Here is a 15,711-nt window from a genome sequence, read left to right as displayed (position 1 = left end):
TCCCTCAGACCATGTTCCGTTTTTCGACAATTTTTTCCCTAGTCACAACCTCCTAGCTACGCTGCAGCAATAGAGATTTTGTGCTACGGTAACAATCCGTGAAATACGCCGAAAGAATTGTCCCCTCGCCTACAAAAAGGAAATGGAATGTAAGCCGAGAGGCCAATTCCGTACGTGTTTTAACCCAGATGCTGAAATACCTTTTGTAAGCTAGAAAAATACCAGTGTAGTCACCATGGCAACGAACTCCAACAATATTGATCTAATACGCTCTGCAAAACGGTGGTCTCCTGCAGAGCAAAAAGTGAGCGTGCTGTAACCTAAGCTGTTCAGCAGCTACAAGAGGGGAATGGGAGGCGTAGACCTTTATAACAAGCTGCGAACTACCAGATTGTTATCCCGGGAAGAAAATGGCGGTGGGTGTTGTGCACACAAATGCTCAATGTAGTCCTGGTGATTGTATAGAGAATTCACCAGATCACAGGAAGGTCAAGGCTATATCTTCTAGCATTCACCAGGATTATTACTCGCTACTCTCTGCCTCTAGGTGTGGAGAACCTAGAAGCGCGAAGGGGCTCCTAGATTCTCTACACCTACACGCAGATAGTAGCGGTTGCCTTGAATGTTGTGCTGGACAAAAATGGACACTGTCCATATAAGCTCCCAACGCAATTACGCTGTCAGTCTTGCCACCACAGGTCGATATGAGCCGGCGAGAAGTGCGATCTTACTGATTCCGAGTCAAGAGGTCCAACGAATCAAAAGATCCAACGCGTCAAAAGATCCATTATTGGACCTTCTGACTCGTTGGACCTTTTGACACGTTGGACCTCTTGACTCGCCGTGGATCTTTTGACTCTTTGGACCTCTTGACTCGTTGGACCTCTTGACCCATATTGGATCTTTTGACTCGTGTCAGACGAGTCAAAAGATCCATCGAGTCAAAAGATCCATTATTGGACCTTTTGAGTTGTTGGACCTCTTGACTTCCTGTCTGATAACGGGGAAAGGTGGAGGGGGGTGAATGGCTTCGAAGAAAGTTGGCACAAAAAGAGCAGGAAAAGAAAGAAAAGCCAAACAACGATGAACGACGGCTTTCGGGTGGCTAGGATGGGGTGACGGTCACTGCACTGCAAAGGGGGGTGGCATCCCGCAAATAATAATAAGGCAAAACAAAAAAATGATGGGCGAAGATGATGCAGCGGTCTCGGGAACGACAGGTTTTGGGATCCTGAATGGGTGGCAATGTCACGGTGTTATGCGTTTTTGATATCAATCGGCTGGTGACACACGTAATCTCTTCGCGCTTTATGCTTTACTACCGCAGGAATTTCCCAAGAGTTTTCCGCGCTGTACTAACCTGAAAGTCACTACACAAATGCACACGCGCACACTAGAAGTGCAAAGCCTTGAGGCGCTCTGCGATTGATTGGACTAGCCAGTAATAACACGCAGAAAAAAGTCGACGCACGCCATGAATACGTTTTGTTTTCACCATTGCTTATGGGTCCTGTCAGCTCGTAGCGTCGGCCGCACTGTAGCTTTAGTAGAACGTAGTTTAAACGCGGGAAGAAAACAAAATCTGATATTTTTTTTATAATTTCGAATTAGCGCAATGGCGGCGCGAGAAAACATATCCACATGATGAATCAGACATTATCATAAACATACAAATTTGTAGTGGCGTGCGTGCAGTCATGTATGGCTTCTGCGTGATGCACGTTAAAGACCAGAGAAGAGCAGTGGTACTGCACTGTCAAAATTTCTCGTCTACAGCGTAAACCAGTGTCGCCGCTCCTCAAAGGAAAACCGACCTCACACTGAATAAACAGAAACCTCAAATATATTTTTCGTGATTTCGTCTTATGCAACAGCGTCTTTGTGTGTCACCAAGTTCAATTCTGACGTAGCCAGGATAGAGGGAATACGACCTTCTTTTTTCAATTAGCGTTCTATCGACATTTCTTCAGTCATTTTTTTTTTAAATTAGTGTTCTGTCGGAATTATTTTATTTTCGTCGGGCAACGCTTACCGTGTTACACGATGTTATAATATTTTAAAAATATGTTCTACTAGTGAAGGGCAGAATGACCGTATGTGCATAGGCCATCCCATTATACTTCAGTTGAGTGAACGTATTTCACTTGAGTCGACGCTCCATTCTTAGATTCGTAGATGAGTTTTTCTCAGCATCGGACAGTTTGGCGGTGAGCTTTTCTCCGATGAACTTTCCTCCGGTGAGCTTATCTCCGGTGAGCTTTTCTCCGGTGAGGTTTGCTCCGCCGCCCCACAGGTGGCACAGCGGCACATCTTTGATAAACCGTTATTATCTACCCGAGAGTCTACTGATCTTGAAAATGGTGCTATTGACAACATCTACTGAATAGACATATTGCTAAATTACCCAAGCACCAAGGCGAATGCACGGAATAGTGTTCCAGGCGCCGCACGTGCCGTCGTCTGCAGCAGTAACTGTTCTAAAGCAAAAACCTAAAACAAATGGTATCTTGCACGCGCGTTCGTCAACGCTTTATTTGGGTTATTTACTTCGAATCTTTTATACGGGGAAGGCGTGCGCGTGCGGCGGTGCGAGCGTAAAGTTTTTGGTTGCGCACACAAAAAATCCACAGTACCCTAGCCATAAAAAGCATCGCTGTAAAAAGCTCGTCGTACCGGACATAAGCTCAGCGATTTTTAGATCCTGGATAACTTTGTTTACACACATCGCCACTTAGATCGTTTTTTCGCCTGCCTTTTTTGTTTAGATGTTGGCAATTTGTCAATTGTCTGCTTGCTAGCCCGCTAATTATTCGTGAAAGGTGACGCGTTTTGAAAACAGGTGCTCTCGTCGCGCTTGTATGCTCGCTCTGCTTCGTCTTCAATGACAATATTGCTCTAGGGAAAAAAAGTCACGGTTCAGCGAAACCACAACAAAATGAGGACAATCCCTCCGGCCCTGCCCTAGCCGCGGAGAAATCGCGAAGAAGAAAGGGGACTATTCCCCTTTCCTCCTGCAACCGCCTGTGCCGGCCAAGAAAATACGCGCGTGACGTGAACTGAGTGAGAGTTAGCAAGTTCAATAACTACCTGCTCAATTTGAGGATACATTTTTTTTAATGTTGTCGTGAAAACGTGAACAGACGTGTCAAAAAACTCATATTCTTGACTTTTGTCACGCAAAGTTTTAGTGGCGCATCTACCCGAAGCAAAGAAAAGCGCTCCCTCCCCACTTTCCAAAGCCGGCGACAGACTTGTACGTAATCCGCTACAAGTAACGAAATTACTTGTAATCCCTAACATTCATCAGTAATTTAGTAACGGAATAATTACATATTTTCTAGAGTAATTCTAACGTAATTCCCTTACATTTTTTACGTAACGGATTCCTTGTAATCCGTTACATTTATTTTCGGGACCCCCCCCCCCCCCCCCCCTTCCTACTCCTTCTAAAGAAAGGGTTGTTTTTATCTTGGTAAAGTCGAGCGCAGTGACACTGTCACGCGAATTGGCCAGCGGAAAGGGTGGCTTGGCACTCTTCAGTTCCTCAAAGCCTTTATTTATTTTTTTGTAACACCAAGCCCCTTTTTTTACACCCTAACAACAATGTCAAAAAAGCCAGATAAACATTAAAAAAAAGAAAAGAAAAAAAAAGGGGGGGGGGGGGCAAGTTATATAACGAAATTAATCCCTGGAGAAGGGGAACTAGGGGGACAAAGGACAAACATAAATCTCCAAACAACAGCTAGGTGACTGGTGAGCGAGCGAAAAAATCCGCCTGGTCCGGGTATCGAACCCGGGACCTCTCCATTACAAGTGGAGCGCTCTACCAACTGAGCTAACCAGGGGCTAGACGTCAGTAGAGCCAGGGATTAATTTCGTCATTCTTGTCCAGCTCGCTTGCACCTTTGCATTTCATTGCATTATAATATAACCTTAAATTTACAAGCTTCACCCCTGTTGGTGTTAGACTGGTGGCAGCTGATAAAACCCGTTTGCTCTACTGACGTCTAACCCCTGGTTAGCTCAGTTGGTAGAGCGCTCCACCTGTAATGGAGAGGTCCCGGGTTCGATACCCGGACCAGGCGGATTTTTTCGGTCGCTCACCAGTCACCTAGCTGTTATTTGGAGATTTATGTTTGTCCTTTGTCCCCCTAGTTCCCCTTCTCCAGGGATTAATTTCGTTATTCTTGTCCAGCTCGCTTGCACCTTTGCATTTCATTGCATTATAATATAAAGTTATATCCGTTTTTTTTTGTTCCTTTGTCTTTTCTTTGCGATTGAAGACACGGAGAGGATAACACCAAGTGATTGTGTGCCTCTTCGAGAAGCTCGAGGCGGTCAGTGCACAGAAAAGAATTAACAATGTCCTTCTCGGTTATAGTGACTACGACCATTTTCATAATTGTCACAACACGAGACAACGCTCCGTCAACCCTAAAATCCACTAAAAGAGATGTGATAATATGTGAAGGTGTTTTTGCCACGAGCATCCTCGTTCGTTGCTGCACACTTATCTTCTCTTAGAAAACAGGATGTATCTTTATTTATTTGTGAATTCCACCCAGGTTATCTGCATCTCAGTCACCCTTTTTGTGAGTCAGCTTTTTGCGAGCACTTGGAAAATGGTAATAGTCCTTCTTTCTTCTTCTTCCTGTTTTGCCCCAGCAGGACGCATCTTATCTCAAGCAGATATTTTTACAAATAAAACATAATGGTGGCTGACCTAGACTTAAAAATCTGGGCTTGAGGGGAGAGTAAAATTCGTGACTGGGTCCATAGCGTGGCTTACTAAGTACTCTGCCCTTCGCTGCCCGTCGCACCAGCGGACGTCTATCTGGAGAACACCGGAGTAAACTGCAGTCCGTTCGTGCTCCGTGCGTTTTTGAACGGCACCAAGAAAGGTACACACGGAAAACCTGCATTTCTGTGTGTTAACCGACGTTCTAATTAATTGATGTTATGAGTGTCCTTTTCTTATTGCCTATATTTATAAACTGGAAACTTTTTTTTTATTCACCAACGTCTCAACCGAGGCTCGACCAGTTCAGAACCAAAGAAAGAAAAATATCGAGTCAGACCTTATTTATTATTTAATTATCACGTTACTGTTATAACTATGTTTTGCACTTGTTTGGCAATATATGTCGGTGTAGTGAGATGGACATAAATTAATTCTTATTCAAGCTTTGGCTAGATGTGTGATTACTTCCTGAGCTTCGCGATTTAGACAATGCAGAAGTTTAGTAGATCGGTCCAATGACTCCGATAACGGTACCCGATACACCTCCGCCGCCTTTGCGCCTGGATCATATCGTTATCGGGGGTATCGGAACGATCTACTACTAAACTCCCGAATATCAGGCAGCGACCGCAACGACGAAGCCTTGTTCTATCTTCGAGGTAAATAGTACTTCCATTGCTTCGCTAAAGAAGCTCAATGCAGAGCATGAAGCATTCGTGAGGAACAATATGGCACTCCCATCCAGTGCCTCAGTTCAAATAGCGTTCTGCGTAGCAGTCGACATATTGAGTAAGGAGTAACGCAAAATGTCTGACGAGACTTTCGAGAGCCACCTGTTTCTCAAAATACCCAAAGTCATTAGATGGAACAGGTTGCAACAATAAGAACTTAAGTAACCCTCTTCCCTTTGTTTCTTACTTGAGGAGAATAATGTTAAAAGTAACGCCACGAAAGTAACGGATTACTTTTTGGGGTAACGGTGAGTTACTTTTATGGGAGGGTAATTGCAATTGTAATAAATTACAATTTAGCCCCGAGTAATTGTAAATGTAATTCCTTACTATTTTTCAGTAACATGTACAAGTCTGGCCAGCGACACAAAACCGGTCTCCGGGTAACCCCTTCAGGCCCGTTTTCCGGCCGCCAACAGGGAAACGATGCGAAGTTGAGCGGCGCGTCAAACTTAAATCTGTCTCACATTTTTCTTTTTTTTTTTCAACAAAAACTACGGCACTTAGTAAAAAAAGGTTTTCTGATCTTTAATGTCGAACGTCTCCTTGCACAAGGGGAAAACTGGTGAGGAGCTTTTCGCGACCCCCTTGCAATATGGCGCGGCAGTTCTCGAGTAATTGGCCCTCTTGACCCGCATTGGATCTTTTGACTCGCGTTTGCCGAGTCAAGAGGTACAACGCGTCAAAAGATTTATTATTGGACCTTCTGACTCGTTGGACCTTTTGACTCGCCGGGGACCTTTTGACTCGTTGGACCTCTTGACTCGTTGGACCTCTTGACTCGCCGTGGATCTTTTGACTCGATGGATCTCTTGACTCCTTGGACCTCTTGACCCACATTGGATCTTTTGACTCGTGTCTGGCGAGTCAAAAGACCCAACGAGTCAAAAGATCCATTATTGGACCTTTTGACTCGTTGGATCTTTTGACTCGTTGGATCTCTTGACCAGAAGCGGATCTTACTCTGTGCCTGAAGCATGGTTGCTTCAAGACGTTTCATATGGAGAAGTGACTCCCACTGCAATTGCCTCTATAAGAGCCCATTGTATTATATAAAGTCCAGTGCCATAACTTTGTAAAAAATGAATGAATTATCATGAAAATTTTCTCACGTTGTTCCTGCACTTACATACATATGTATACAAAATTGCAATCGAATTGGATGTCTAGATATTTAATGGACCTTAATGGGTTAATGACGTTAATCGCCTGCATTTGTTTCTCGAAAGTACATACCTTGTGTTTTAGTTAATTAATTCAACAACTGATATAGTTTAATCTCCTTTGGGTTTTCTTTTGGGGTTTGTTAGCATTTGATGCTAGGTTTTAGATTAGATTGCTCAGTCTTTTGATTGCGGGCGGACCGGGAAATGATTAAATTTGAAATCCCCAGATAATATCTACAATGCGTTAAAGAAACGAAGGCCACTGTAATGGGGCAGCGAGAGCAAGCAGTTAAACACAGCAGAGAGAACACATCTATAGTGTTTTAGTAGACTCTTTCTGTCGATGGGGCACGCAGCAGAGAGAACGCATCAATAGTGTTTTAGTAGAATCTTTTTGTAGATGGGGCACGACACCTCTAGCAACATTCCCTATTGCAAAATCCGGCCAAATCTTCCAGTGACACCCGGTGAAAACGGGTGAGTTTATTCCCGTTTTCACCCGAAAACAGCGTAGTTCACCAGTTTTTACTCGAAGCTTTACCTGGTGTCACTCTCGTTACATGACGTACCCGGCTTCTTTTGAAGTTTTAGTGGCAGCCACCCTCATTTACCGGACTTTTCTGGAAGTCGACGGGAGGGGAACGGCTGAAGCCGAGAAAGCCAAGACGGGCATGAGGCTGAATGTGTAATGGCAGCCGCAAACGTTGCGACATTCTCGTGAGTGTTCTAGGACAGGGCGACGTTGCAAGCCTGCAAAAAGTGCACACAGCAAAATGCTTTGAAGATCCTGAAAGTTAGGCAGCGATCGCCGACAACTAGCTATTTCCGACAGGCAAAGGTGTCTGAGGCAGTTAAGATACGAGACCGCTTGCGCGGGGCAGTCTCATACCTGGGACTGAGTGGATAATGGTGGCCGCCACTGCAGCTGTATCCTCGAGAGCGTTTTAGCTCAGGACGACTTTTGTTACAAACTCTGGCCACGACCGAAACTATTACGGACATGTTCTTTATATCTTTTTGTTTTTTTCTGCTGGCCGGTGCTGCTCCACCAATTTTTCGTACTGAGTGAGTCTCCCCCGTGATGCGACGCGGGACGGCGGGCGGGTAGGTAGTGCTTTCGACACCTTTGAGGAGGGGAATGTGACGCGGGACGGCGGGCGGACAGAGTTTTTATGTCGGGAAGTGAACCTGACGTTCGTGGTTGTGGGGTGATCCGCGGAAAACGGCGGCCAGTCGACGCCATACTTGAGGCTCCTTCAACGTCAGACTCGGAACAGTCGTATTCCTGCTGGATTAGCCCCGCGGAGATCCCGACGATACCCCTACTTCAATTTGAGCGAGGCCTGCGTTTTGAACATTTTAGACTTCAAGATTTATCCTATCTGCTGTCCCGTCCATTGTTTTGTTCTTTTATTGAATTGTCAAAAAGTTCTGTTTAGAACCTTAAGTAATGTTGTAGCGCGCCGTATGTTCGGATTAGATAATTGTGTAAGGCTCCGTTGGAACTTTGGTTTTGTTGTTGTGCAATTGTTGATTTTCGCCTAACGTCAATTTTTTGGGAATAGAGCAGGAGAGGAGGAGAGGGGAGTATGGAGGAGAAGGAGGGGCCTCCACTCCCCTCCGTAGCTTCTCCTCTTTCTCCTTAAAAGCTGCGCTCTAATTCGGCACTAAAGAGAACTGTAAACGTGTCTCAGCTTTTATTTCTGTGGTTTTCATTTTTATGGGGGTTTAGAAAAAACGTGCTTTTTCACTAAAAAATTGTCAAATTAAGTTAATATATTTAGCCTTATTTAGTGCCACTGTGAATCATGACAGTAACCTGACTGCATTACGCTGCGCCACCTCTTTCTGACAGCAACCCCGGCTCTCGGCGCTACTCATTCTTTGGGTTGGCGCTTGTCTTCGAATTAAGAAAAAAAAAAGTTATATCTCACAAACTCAATTCTACTCTGTAGATATGCTCAAGGTAAATCCCATCACAGAAATAGAATTTTCTACGAAAGGTTGAGTGTGCGATGGGGAGGCACCATTGTTTTGTCCTTTTTTTCAAGACAAAAAAAAAATTAATTTATCGTACTGATTAATAGCGATGGCCATTCAAGCCATTCCCTTTCGTAAATACAAAAATAGCTCATAGTCAGCAATATTGCCGACTAAGTGCTATTTCTGTATTTATGGTGGCTATACATTGCAATTGTTGGCTATAAATTACAATGTCTAGCCATAAGTAGCCATATTATGGCACTCGTTTAAAAAAATAGATGCTTATAACCAACAATGACTGATTGAAGTAAATCGCATCTAATACGACATGAAGTTTCCGAACGTTTAATTATACTCACCAAAAGACATTTGTAGCCGTCAAAACGTCAAATTGAACGTTTAGTGTTTATGCAGTGTAATGTCGGTCTGCTAGAATGGGGAAACACTGGTTTACACTGTAGATGAACAATTTCGCCATTGCAGTACGGCTGCTAACCTGGGGTTCTTCAACGTGCTCACGCAGCAGTGATGCGCGACCGCACGCCGGTACGATGCTCATCCAGATCGAAGCCGGCAGGGGTGGGGTTTGATTCGAGGGTCCCAGAGTTCTGCAACGCGAGATTTCGCCCCACGCTTGTCGAGCTGCGTGTGCACTTTATCCCAGTAGGTCTCCGATCCCTCCATTTGTAGCCGTCATTTCAGGCCATTGCAGTCAGAAATCTGTGCTAATAGCCAAGATTACCCACTTGACGCAATCAAAGTTTCTAAAAACAGAAAGAGCTAATATTTGTTAATCCCAGTTGCAACTAGTCATATGTATGCATTTTCAGCACATCCATTAAAAAACTAGGTTTTAATACCTAACAATATCTACTTAATATAACTCCCCTTCATTAACTCTAAACTAGCTCGTGATTGTCAATTATACCGTCTAATAGCCATTGTAAACATTAGAACCAAGTCTGGTCAATGAAAGATGCTAATACCCAGCCATGGTCAGTTCAATTCATAAACACACATATGCAATATGTTAATCGAAATTAATTCCTTAAAGCCATTTATAACCATTTAAAATTAATTTAAATAGATACTTAAATCCCGTAAGAGCCAATTCAAGACAGTCTCATCTATAACCACAGATATAGGACCAGAATGGACTACATTCATAAATCCATAACCGCGCGCATTGCGTTCTTTGCACCCGTTGGCCAAGAGTGGAGCGCATTATGATTTCGGTTTGCGTTTAACGCGGAGTGGTGCAACGAATAGGCACTTAACCGCGAGCCTTGCACAACCAGGTGCTTGTGTCACCGCGCTCTGATGCAGTAAGTATTACTTTGAGTATTGAAGAGCCAGAAGGTGTTGGGTGTAAACGTCCCTACACCCTAAAAAAAAAAAAAAAAAAAAAAAAAACCGTGCTAATTAGCAACTTTTAGGGTTTTTCGCTTGTCCAATGGGCGGCACCCTTAAAGTTGCAGAAAAGAACCCACAGAAAGGGTTCTTTCTAATGAACCCTATTTCGGGGTTCTTTTCGGGTCGTTTTTTGGTTCTTCTTAATGAATCCTTTTTTTTTTTTTTTTTCAGAACGCTTTTGGGTTCTATTAAACGAACCCTATTTCGAGGTTCTTCTAGGATCCTTTTTTGGTTCTTCCTTATCAACCCTATTTCGGGTTCTTTTCGGAACCCTTTATGGTGATCTTGATTAACCCCATTTCAAGTTCTTTCCAGGACCCTTTCTGGTGCTCTTAATGAACCCTATTTCGGGTTCTTTCCAGAATCCTTTTTGGTGCTCTTAATAAACCCTATTTCAGGGTCATTTTTTTGTCCTCTATTGGTTCTTCTTAACGTACCCTATTCTGGTTCTTTCCAGAACCCTTCTTTGTGCTCTTAATGAACCTTAGTTCGAGGCTCTTTACGGATCCCTTGTTGGTTTTTCTTGAACCTTATTTCATCTTTTATTAGGAACGCTTCTTGGTTCTTTAAATAAATCCCGAGTTATTTTAGTCAACCATAGTTTGTACTTTTGACCCTCTTTTATTAAAAATCGTTTTTTTTTTCACATTCCTAGTTATTTTTTTAGTAAGTCGTATTTTGTATTTCTTGCTCCACAAGGTGAATTTTTTTCTATAAACCAAAGTGTCTTTAGATTGTTCACTAATCGCTACACTCTAAGCACTGTCCCACTTAGTAAGAGGGACATTTCTTCGATCTTTTCCCACTTAACTTTAAGGGGGGCGACAGACCTCTTAATATTACATGGAGATTCTCCCTCTTAATTGAGACACCAGCCCTCTTAAAGTAGGCGATACGGCGTCTCCTTTAAATTTGAGGACAGAGTCTCTTGGTAAGAGGGACATTTTTTAGATATTTTCCCCCTTAAATTTGGAGGACGGTGGCCCGCTTAAAATGCAGGGGTATAGTCCCCCTTAAGTCGGGGTCACGCTGCTTGTACATCATACAAAATACATTCTGCAGACATGTTCCGGAACGAGTCGCCGCGACATCCGAGCCTCGTACGCCACGAGGCAACCGAATCAAGAGGTTGCTTTGTCACGTGGCATACAAAGCGCGGATGTCGCGGTGACTCGTTCCGGAACATGTCTGCAGAATGTATTTTGTATGATGTATAAGCAGCGTGACCCCGACTTTAGGTTATCTCTTTTATTGTATCGTAGAATTTCTGCCCCTTCGTGTTTGGACTGTTAGCTGACATGCTGCACTGCAGTGATGCAGTTCTCGCACTTTCGCTGATATTGTTTAACCAAAGTTATTCTGTGCTGCGTAACAGAATTGAAATTTGATCTGTATATTATGTTTGATAAGCGGAATCGATGTGTTAAATAAAACAGTAACAATCTTTAAGAGTAAACACGTGTTTTATTTGCCGTGACACAAGAAAATATTTTGAAATGTTTTTATCAAAATAGTAATTTTATTACGATGCTCTGGTAGCTTTTACGGATAAAAAAGACGTTAGAACGACGCCAGAAATTGGCGTTTCTTGGAAACAATCACACAAAATAGTCCGTGCTGCAAAGTGACTCCTTTTGCCTATCATAAACAATAACAATACAATCGTGCTGAAAAAAAAAAAAAATTTTAGCGGATAACACAAAAAATAAGTACATTGTAAAAAAAGCCCGTGCGTCTACTTTCCCGCACAACACTTGGAAAGACAATCACCATAACTCTCGGAGGCAGCTCAGCGAATGTAGATGCCGAAACATATGATTATACAAAAAAATGAGTTGCGACACTAACCACAACAAGCGTGACGTTTTGCATTGCTTAATGTCACAACTCAGACTGGGTTGTTTTGTCTAATCTTATGTTTCGGCATCGTGATTCGCTGAGCTGCTTCCGTGAGTTACGGTGATTGACTTTCCAAGTGCTGTTCGGGAAAGTAGATTCCTGTGCTTTTTTTTGGAGCGTAGTTACCTACTTCATAGCATTAAAAACGAATTATTTGGCGTCTCTTGTCATTAGCAGAAGCTCGGAATTCCTGTTGTTTTCGAACGGCCATAAGCAATTTTCTGAGCTTCTCCGACATAAACTGAATCGAAAGACTTTATTTTCAACGAGCAGAATTTTGAGGAGTCCAAGGGTTTGTCCACATGCCACAGGGTAGGAGAGTCCCGTTATGTAATACACCCATAAGCACATGACTGGTGCCCCTTCCATAGTCGTGCTAGCGGAGAGTTTCACTGACCAGTTCCCAGAAACGATCCGTTTCTCCGAACCGAAGAAAGTCTTGGGTCCTGGAACTTTTTCGTCAGGGATAAACTCGTCCTGCAAGCAGCAATTGTTAAAAAAAACAAAAAACGTCAGCGTCAAACTTACATTTCTATTTTTGCATTCGCTTTTTCACATACCATAGGCGATGAGAGGACTTCTGGCCAATCGAGACCGGAGAATGGTCTTCATGTTCAAGAATGTTGTTGGGTTGTCTCCGCAGAAGGCCCCTTTTACCTCCTCCAGTTTCTTCAGCATGGCGACGATCGTGTTATGGAACCGAAGCTGTGCATCCACCGTTAGTTGAATGAAAGACCATATTGTTTTCCTTTATATACAGAGAGTTGGAATTAGAATGAACGTAATGAAGCGCTTTCACCTGTTTTCAAGCAGGCGGTAGGAAACAAATGCGAAATTAAAGTGCAAACAGTTCAAAGATTCGGAGCCCAATCTGTATACGATGAAATAGCGAGTGATATTAGCTTATGACGTAACCTCTCCTACTATTAATATTTGGTACGAGAATAGACTGCTGTTTTAAGTAATTTACGCGAATCGTTTTTGTATTACCAAGACAAAACGAAAACGCATTTAGAAGTAGATGAACATTAGAAGTCCCATGCGCTTTGGAAAGCAGGGATTGCATTTGCGGCTCGAAGCTGCAGAAGAGATCTAATGTATGTTTTAAAACGCAACATAATCAAATAAAAAAAAATATATTTCTGTTGACATTTCGGCGCAAGTCATTCATTGATTCTTTTCTTCAGAAGCAACGCATATGCCAACAGAACGTAAATAGAGTTTACCTACATACCAGAATACAAGCCTACCTACAAACCAGAATACAAAAAGTTCATAATTACCGAGTTCATTGTGGGCCGTGTGCGAGTGGCCGCAGTGGACTCATCACTCAGGGTGGTGCGCTCCACCGTGCAGAGGGTCCCGGTAGAGCTCTGTACATGAGAAATCCGAGAAGAACCCCAGTCTGATTCCCTTCATGTCGACGTTTGTTGCCATTGCCTCACTCTGAAAACAATATTTTTAACGGTCAGTCATATAAACTTCTGTTTATATATTTTTCGCAGATGTACCACACAGAAAAAGAGATATTCAACCAGCCACAGAAAACAAGGAGCATAATAAACATCATAAATAAAATCTCCAAAAACAAAAACATGATCGGCGCCGAAAAAAAAAAAAAAAGCCGGTAGCTTTGCTGGCGCGACCGTCAAAATATAACAAACAAGAAAGTACGGCAAGAAAATATAAAAAAAAATGTACTCCAGGGCCATCGCGGCACTTTTCCCCTCTTTCAGCAGACGCCGCGACGCCGACGCAACGCGGAAAAAAAAAAAAAAAACACCTTTTTTTCTTCTTTTTTTTTGTGGGGTTTGAATTAGAAGCTTGTCCACCCTTCCCCCCCCCCCCTTTTTTTTCACATACATACACACACATTATGGTTTTTTGCTCGCCTCCCACTTGAGAAAGAAGTTCCTAATCACTGTAACGCTAACGATGTCTACAACATAACGTTGCAGTGTAAATTGCGGTAGTGAACTCTGAAGGCAAACAAACGCAAAATCGCCAACATTGTTTCCGTCAATCAACGCTCTCGGGCGGTCAACCTCAAGCATTTAGAGTGCACACCATGAAAGAAATCGGCGAGCCAAGCTTACAAACACTGACTGCCCCAGCTAGGGTGCCTTTATGCTGGCTTTGCCTTAGGGAGGGTGATGCCATCCTTTGTAGTACTCGATGCCGACAGTGTACGCTCACGGATAAAATACAAGGAAATTGCCGGTAATGAAATGCCGGCGTAGCAGTGCCAAAGCTAGTAGCTCGAGCTGGGAGAAGAACGAACGCGCGTCCGAAATTAAAAAAGTAGACAAAAGCGTCGGGCAGAAAATGGTCTGATATCACCAGCCTAAGACAGACGCGTACACATTGGGGCACCCTAACCCGCTAAAAGTGTATTGTGCGAAAGACAGCCCTGCGGCTCACGGCAGGGCAAACGATTATCGATGCTTTGTCGTAGCTGAACGAGCAGATCCAGGAAGCGACCGCGTCCGCGGACTACAGCTGAACACTCTTACTCTACATGCAGAGCTCGTACATCTCACAGCCAGCGTGAAAATATTGATGGCTCGTTATTCCCACCCGCAATGCACCCAAAACAAAAGCGTCAATATGACAGGATTACTCACCCGAAGGAAGTCAAACGAGCAGCATGACGCTTGCGACCCTCCGGCAACGACCGTTTCCAGCTCTCCGTGAATTGGCGCTAAGCCTTAGCACCGTCCGAACTCTTTGCCGTGGATTAGTGCGCCTGCCCCTCTCCTCCTGACCGTACTACATTGGTCCAGTTAAGAGGGACCAGTCCCCTCTTAATATGAAGGGAGACGCGTGAATCTTTCTGTCGGTCTTTCCTGTTCAGAGGTACCAACGAAACGGTTTCCTTGGTCCCTCTTAATATCTTGGTGTCCCTCTAGATGTTGCTATTTTATTTTTCAATTTCCCTCTTGAAAAGAGCTGTCCCCCTGAAAGCATTGTTGTCCCCTCTAAAATCAGAGGGACAGCGTTTTTTATGAGAGACCGGTTTTAGAGTGTAGCACTGGGCCTTTTCGACAGGTTGACAAACATCAGTCTGGCCAGCGTCAACACGCTTCATTCCTGTACGTAATTAACTACGTGGCAGGCAGAAAAGTAAAGATCATGTCCATTCATATACTTTATTGGGGTCGCAAAAGTTGATTCTTCAGTTCGTAGTAAGAAAAGCAACAAAATTTGATACAGTTTTAAGACGAGACGGTTATCAAAGCCAGCAATGTGCACTCAGCTTTTACTGTTGTTCTGATGCCGCTCATCGTCAGGACACCGTCCAAAAAGATGCCAAATTTATTTTCCTGGAGATGGATTAGTGGCATCAGTGTCCGGACTTCCTACAACAAGAAAGCAAGAATATGAACACATGTATTCTCCTCTGTATAATTATGCTGCGAGTTACTCATTTGCCGCGTTTTAGATCAATTATAATTGTATTGGTTTCACTAAGAATTTTATATCTCGTTTAGCCTTACGCTCTAAAACATACCCGCAGATGTGATTTCCTTTAAAACATTTAGTGGGTCAATCAGTGCGATCTATAGAGCGCGACCAGCGGATGACGAAGCGTCCCATTTGAAGCCCCCTCCGCTACAACACTGTGTAAAAGCGAAAAACGGCACGCAGCCTCAAGTGTTCCCTTTCCAACCAAGAAGGAGTAAAGGAAAAAAATCGGAAGTCTATGAGCGACAATATATGTACAGTACACACGTAAAACAATCCCCAACGTTGCACCGCATTTTCTCTGCACTTAAAA

General features: G+C 43.5%; 1 non-coding gene across 1 annotated transcript; it reads right to left on the bottom strand.

Annotated features, from left to right (window-relative positions):
- Positions 1-3,772: 3,772 nt before the first annotated feature.
- Positions 3,773-3,847, bottom strand: Trnat-ugu. The gene has a single exon. It is a non-coding gene; the product is annotated as a tRNA-Thr (tRNA).
- Positions 3,848-15,711: the final 11,864 nt, after the last annotated feature.

The sequence above is a fragment of the Ixodes scapularis genome, unplaced genomic scaffold, assembly GCF_016920785.2.
Source record: "Ixodes scapularis isolate PalLabHiFi unplaced genomic scaffold, ASM1692078v2 PGA_scaffold4__175_contigs__length_147842914, whole genome shotgun sequence".
Classification (NCBI taxonomy): Eukaryota; Metazoa; Arthropoda; class Arachnida; order Ixodida; family Ixodidae; genus Ixodes; species Ixodes scapularis.
The sequence above is the reverse complement of the archived record's forward strand: the minus strand, read 5'-3'. Positions and strand labels throughout refer to the sequence as shown.